The following is a 7,516-nucleotide window of genomic DNA, read 5'->3' on the forward strand; positions in this document are numbered from 1 at the left end:
CACCTAGATGAGGAGCTCTGAATACAAGCTCAGGAGACAGAGAGAAAGGGCAGATGCCCAAAACGGGACTGCTGGGTTCTCCCCACCCCACCCACTGCCTCATAATTTATATCTTGGTAATAAATGTCTTTTCCATGTTTCTCTAGGGCATATTTTAAAAAGACCATATATGCAAGAGTAACAGAGGGGATAAACACATTGGGAAGGTGATTTGACAAATTAAAAGCCTGTGTGAATTGGGAAGGTAATTTGACAAATTAAAACCCTGTATGAAAAAACTTATAAATCATCTCAAAAGATAAAAAACCAACTTGGAAAAATTAACATTATTGCACCAATGATATTTTTAGTTTGATTTGATTTGTTTACTTGTTTGTTTATTGTAAAACAAGGTCTTACTACGTAGATCAGGCTGTCACCCAACTCAAAATGATCCATGTACCTCTGTCCCCCAAATGTTGAGATTAAAGATGAATGCCACCATAGATGACTATACCATGTTCTTGATTATAAACACATTACTTGTTCTAAAATAGTCTTTAAATTTACTATAACCCTCATTTTAAAACAAAACCAACATATGGGATTGCAGGATAGCTCAGCAGGTAAAGGCGCTTGCTGCTAAGGCTGAGGACATGAATTTAATCATGTAGTAGAGACAACCAATGCCACAAATTATCCTTGGACCTCCACAGTGGCAGATACACAGATACACAGAAAAAAGATAAATATGACTGGTCCAGCTTGAGACCCAAGCCACAAGAGGGAGCCCACCCCTGATACTGCCTGAAGGGACAGGACACAGAGGCTGGATAGCCTAGACCTAGGATAGAATAACTCACCACTGGGGGAAAAAAAAACAAGTCAATGAAATTCTTCTTAATGGATGTTCTGCTGTACTCGTAGATTGGTGCCTAGCCCTTGTCATCAGTGAGGCTTCATCTAACAGCTGATGGAAACACATACAGAGACTCACAGTCTAGCATTAGGCAGAGCTCGGTAATCTTGTAAGAGAGAGGAGGAAGGATTGTAGGAGCCAGAGGATTCAAGGATACCATAAGAAAACGCAGAGAATCAAGTAACCTGGGCTCATAGGGGCTCACAGAGACTGAAAGGACAGCCAGAGAGCCTTCATGGGTCTGACCTTGGCCTTCTGCATATGTGTTACAGTTGTGTAGTTTGATCTTCTTGTGGGACTCTTAACAATGGGAGCAGGGGCTATCTCTGGCTCTTTTGTCTGCTTTGGGGATCCTTTTCCTCCTACTGAGTCACCTTGTCTAGCCTTACAAGAGAAGGAGGTGCCTTGATATGCTATATTTGTTGATGTCTATGGGAGAATTGGCCTTTTTCTGAAGAGAAACATAGAGGAGGAGTACATGTGGGGATGGGGACAGAGTGGAGGTTGGGGGAGGGACTAGGAGGAAAGGAGGGAGGGGAAACTGCAGTTGGGATAATAATAATAAGATAAAGTTGGGATAAAAATAATAAGATTGTTTTAAACAATTTTTAAGTTACTACTGTTTAGTGGCTGCAGAGATGGCTCAGTGATGAAGAACACTTGCTGTTCTAGAGGACTCAAGTTTAGTTCCCAACACCTATGTTGTGTGACTCATAACTGCTTGTAACTATATCTCTAGAGGATCCAATACCTCTGGTCTCTGTGGGCACCTGCATATGCATGCACATAGTCACAAACAACTACAAACACACACATAATTAAAAACAATAAAAGTCATTCTTAAAAGTACCAATATTTAATACCTGACATTTACAGGCTGATTCTAAAATCCATATGGGGAAAAGGGAGCAAGATCAGGAAAAGCAGTCTAAAGAATGGAGAATTGGCAATAAAAAATATTTTAGTCACTATTTTTAGTGTGTGTGTGTGTGTGTGTGTGTGTGTGTGTGTGTGTGTGTGTGTGCTGTATCTATATAGCACATGATATACTATCACAAAATGAAATGCCAAATTGTCATGTGTATATCCCTAAACCTTAAATCACTAAAGTACTAAAAGAACATGTGAAGGTGAGGTTTAAAACTTTACCATGGTGAAGGCCTTTCTTTTTTATGTTTATATTCGGTACCCTGGGGCTGGGGCCTTAGATAGTTGTGTTTTGACTTAGATCAAATCCCTAAGAAATGGCACTAGTTGGATCCTGCATCTTCTAATTAGTAGTTTGAGACCATTTCCATCTATGGTTATTATAGAGAGGGGCTTTCCATTTCCTATAACTTTGTGGGTTGCTGTTCTGGTTAGTTAGGTTTGGGAAAGTTCTTTTCTCTTTCTATTAATATTAGGGCTTTAGCAATACTGTGTTGGACATGATTGCTTCCCTCTCATCTATCCTATGCTTATCTAGTCTCTTAATCAGATGTATTCTTTCCTGTGTTTTCATGAATGAGACTATCTTTCCTATACCATTGTGTACACTATTCCTTTACATAGTTTCTGTAGTGGTGAATTAATTGTCTTGAATTGCTAGAACTTGTGTTTATTTTGAAATGTTCTTATTCCTCCATCAATTTTAAGAGATAGCTTTGTTGGGTATAGTAATTTTGGTTGACAGTTATTTACTTTCAAAGCTTGAAATATATTGTTGCATGCTATCTTGGTTTTCAGCATTGTTGACAAGAGCTCTAATATTATGCTGATATTTATGTCTTTGAATATGATTTGCTGTTTTTCCCTTACAGCTTTTAATGTTGTTTGTTTGCTTTGTATTTTTGACATCTTAACTATGATACATTGTGAAAAAGTCTTCTCTAGTTATGTCCATTTAGAGTTATAAATACATCTTGTATTTGAATGTCCATTTTTTCTCTGAGTTTTTTAAATTATTTTTTGCTATGATTTTATTGAATGTCTTTTTTTTTTTTTACTTTATCTTAGCTCCTCCTTGTACTCTCATAGATTGTTATTCTGGGTCTCTTAAATGTAACACTTAAGGAATGCTAAGAGGAGAATTAGTCTTCCCCAGAGAAGGACATATCAATTAGCTATCCAACACAAAATGGTCACCCATAACAACATGCACACAAGTCACTCTATACAGACTGAGCAGGTTATATTTAGGATTGTGTGTGTGTGTGTGTGTGTGTGTGTGTGTGTGTGTGTGTGTGCGCGCGCGCGCGCGCGCACGTGTGCATGTGTAATTAAAGAAAAATAAGGCATGAATTTGAAACAGAAGTGTCCTAGTTAGGGTTTCTATTGCTGTGATAAAATACCATGACCAAATGCAACTTTTAGAGGAAATAGATTATTTATTTGGTTTACAATTGCATATCATAGGCCATAATTGAAGGAAGCAAGGCAGGAACTGAAACAATGCAGGATCCTGGAGGCAGGAGTTGATGCAGTGGTCATGGAGGTGTGCTGTTTACTGGCTTTCTCCACCTACCTTGCTCAGCTTGCCCCTTATAGAACACAGGGCCACCATCACAGGAATGGCAGTAATTTAAAGTATGCCATTAATAAAATATATTTTAAAAAATAAAATAAAGTATCCCAACTTTTTTTTTTAAAAAAGCCCAAGGCAAAATGGTATTAGCACAGAATTCTACCAAACTTTTAAATAAAGTCAATATTTCCCAAATTATTACACAAAATAGAAAGAACATTAGCTGATTTGTTTTATAAGGCCACAATTATCCTGATACCCAAACTACATAAAGACCCAATAATTGAAAGAGAATTACAGACCAATTTCCCTTATGAGCAAAGATGCAAAAATGATCAATAAAAAATTGCCAAACCAAATCCTAGAACATATCAAAAATATCAACTATGATCAAGCAAGCTTCATCCCAGAGATGTAGGAGTAGTTTAACATATGGAAATCACACAGTAACAGGCTGGTTGATCAGTGGAATCAAATTGAAGACCCAGATATGAATCCACACACATATGGTCACTTGATTTTTGACAAAGAAGCCAAATCCATTCAATGGAAAAAGGATAGCATCTTCAACAAATGGTGCTGGTCTAACTGGCGGTCTATGTGTAAAAAAATGCAACTGGACCCATATTTGTCACCTTGCACAAAACTCAAATCCAAGTGGATTAAAGACCTCAACATAAAACCAGAGACATTAAGTCACTTAGAAGAAAAAGTGGGAAAGATCCTGGAACATATTGGCACAGGAGACAACTTCCTGAACAGAACACCAACGGCCCAGGCCTTAATGTCAACCATTAATAAATGGGACCTCATGAGGCTGAGAAGCTTCTGTAAGGCAGGAGACACTGTCAAGAGAACAAAGCGACAGCCTACAGACTGGGAAAAAATCTTCACCAACCCTACATCTGACAAAGGTCTAATATCCAAAATATATAAAGAACTCAAGAAATTAAACACCACCAAACCGAATAACCTAATTGAGAAATGGAGCTTGGAACTAAACAGAATTCTCAACAGATGAATATCAAATGGCTGAGAAACACTTAAAGAAATGCTCAACCTCCTTAGTCATCAGGGAAATGCAAATCAAAACAACTCTGAGATTCCATCTTACACCCATCAGAATGGCTAAGATCAAAAATTCAAGCGACACCACATGCTGGCAAGGATTTGGGGAGAGAGGAACACTCCTTCATTGCTGGTGGGAATGCAAACTAGTACAGCCACTTTGGAAATCTATCTGGTGCTATCTCAGAAAAATGGGAATAGGGCTTCCTCAAGATCCAGCTATTCCACTCCTTGGAATATACCCAGAAGATGCTCCAGCACACAAGAACATTTGCTCAACCATGACTGTAGCAGCCTTATTCCTAATAGCCAGAACCTGGAAACAGCTTAAGTGTCCCTCAGTAGAAGAATGGATAAAGAAACTGTGGTACATTTACACTATGGAATACTACTCAGCTATTAAAAACAAGGAATTCCCAAAATTTGTGGACAAATGGATTGAACTAGAAATGATCATAATGAGTGAGTTAACCCAGAAGCAGAAAGAATCAAATGGTATATACTCACTTATATCTGCATACTAGCCCAAGGGGCATGTCCCATGAAAGTCTTCACTAACCAGGAAACTGGGACAGAGGGGAGGACATCCTATTGGGACTCTAGATGAGAGAAGCACGAGAAAATAGCAAAGTAGAAGGATCCAGAGGGTCCTAGCAACCTACAAGAAGAACATCATGATAGGCAGATTTGGGCCCAGGGGTCCCGCTCAAACTATGGCTCCATCCAAGGACAATACAGGCCGTAAACTTCAAACCCCTACCCAGATCTAGCCAATGGTCAGAACATTCTCCACAGTTGAGTGGAGAATGGGGTATGGCTTTCACATGTAATCTGGTGCCTCATATTTGACCACGTCCCGTGGATGGGGAGACCTGGTGGCACTCAGAGGAAGGATAGCAGGCTACCAAGAAGAGACTTGATACCCTATGAGCATATAAAGGAGGAGGAAGTCGCCCTCAGTCAGTCATAGAGGAGGGGAGTAAGGGGAAAATGGGAGGGAGGGAAGAATGGGAGGATACAATGGATGGGATAACCATTGAGATGTAATAATAATAAATTAATAAAATAAAATAAATAAATAAATGAAAAACATATGGAAATCAATAAATGTAATTCATGATATAAACAAACTAAAAGACAAAAACAACATAATTATCTCAGTGGATGCAGAAAAGGACTTTGACAAATCCCAGCACTCCTTTACAATAGAAGTTCTTTATGATAGAAGTCCTGGAGAAATTAGGGATACAAAGGGCATACCAAAGAATAATAAAGGCAATTTACAGCAAGCCCATAGCTAACATTAAATTTAATAGAAAGAAACTCAAACAATTCCACTAAAATCAGGAACAAAACAAGGTTGTCCACTCTCTTCAGACCTATTCAATATTGTGTGAAGTTTTACCTAGAGCAATAAGACAACTGAAGGAGATCATTGGGGATACAAACTGGAAAGAAAGAAATCAAAGTATCTTTATTTGTAGATGACATGAGAGTACACATAAGTAACCTTTAAAATTCTACCAAGAAACCTCTACATCTACTAAAGGTTTCAGCAGAGTAGCTATATATAAGATTAACTCAGTAAAAGTAATAGTACCCCTATATAAAAAAGACAAATGGGTGTCGTGATAGCTGCATCCTAGCCTGAGAGTCTGTCAGAGATGTGCCCTGCTGATGCCCCCAATTTAGACTGGTGTGAGAAGTCGGAAGAAACTCGTGCACCCCAGGTAGATATTGAGCCGGTCATCATGTAGGCCAGGAATCTTCCAATCCTTCACAATCCTTTTGCCCAAGAGACTTGGTGCTGGTGGTATTTCCTGGGCCCATAAGCCCAGAATGCTGCTGCCAGTTTACTTGTGAACTTCTAAAGCATATCGTGTACCAACGCCAACAGCTCCTTCTGAACTATGAACAGCTAAAGCACTTCTATTGAAAGTCTTCTCCCGAGGCAGAGGACACAGCAAGGAAGAAATCTCGGGTTACCACTGAGGTGAGCAGCCGTAAGTGTCAGGAAGCTCTGGCAGAACTGGAGAGCGTCCTCAGTCACCTAGAAGACTTCTTTGCCGAACAACACGAATGTTGATCTTGCTTGGAGGCAATGCCCTCAGCCCTAAGTAATTCTATGAACTCAACTTGTCCAAGCTGACCCTCTTCAGTGTGGACCAAAGTCTGAACTCAGCCTCTTGTTTGCAGCATCTTTTCTGAGCTATCTTCCTGGCTGATGCGTTTAGTGAGCTGCAGGCTCCTCCCCTCATGGGTACCATTGTCATGGTACAGGGGCACCATGACTGTGGAGAAGATTGGTTTCGACTCAAGAGCAACTACCGAGTGCCCAGCCGGGGCCACAAATACACTGTGATGCTGTCCTATGGCCGACCTTCTATCCCAATCATGGCTTCAGAGGATTACATCTGGTTCCAGGCACCAGTGATACTTAAAGGCTTCCATGAATAAATGAATAAGGATGATGGCTGGATTCTCTCCTGTGGTACCATGCACCCATCTCCTGTTTGGGATTGAAGCTGCTTCTTAGTGAAGGAGGAGGCTCTGTCCTAGCTGTGTGCCTCTTCTCCCCAGACTTCCTGGTGATTGATGGTGCAAAGCTGTGATTGTGATAATCATCGAGCAAAGTCCCTGAATCAACAATTGACTCCCAGAGGCCCCTGGGCTAGGTGGTTCTCTTTGGGATTAGAAAGCAAAGATGAATCAGTAGACCGTCATGGAGGTGGCCCTTCTCTGCCCTGTGCTATGACCTTTCAGAACTGTTACCAGAGTCATAATGTGGGTGTAATTCATGAATTTTGATATGAGATGAATAGAGTTGTATTAAATTTTCCTAAGATTTTTCTCAAAATGACAGATGGTCTGAGAAAGAAATCAGGGAAACACCTGTCACATTATTCTCAAATAATAAAAAATATGTTGGGGTAATGGTAACTCTAAGTAAACAAGTGAAAGCCTTGTATGACAAAAACTTTAAGACATTGAAGAAAGAAATTGAAGAAGATATCAGAAAATGGAAAGATCCCTCATACTCATGAATC

General features: G+C 39.8%; 1 pseudogene; it reads left to right on the plus strand.

Moving 5' to 3' along the window:
- The first annotated feature begins 6,133 nt into the window (after window positions 1-6,133).
- LOC127185249 (MAD2L1-binding protein-like) lies at window positions 6,134-6,926 on the plus strand (annotated as a pseudogene).
- Window positions 6,927-7,516: the final 590 nt, after the last annotated feature.

Source organism: Acomys russatus, chromosome X (assembly GCF_903995435.1).
Source record: "Acomys russatus chromosome X, mAcoRus1.1, whole genome shotgun sequence".
NCBI lineage: Eukaryota > Metazoa > Chordata > Mammalia > Rodentia > Muridae > Acomys > Acomys russatus.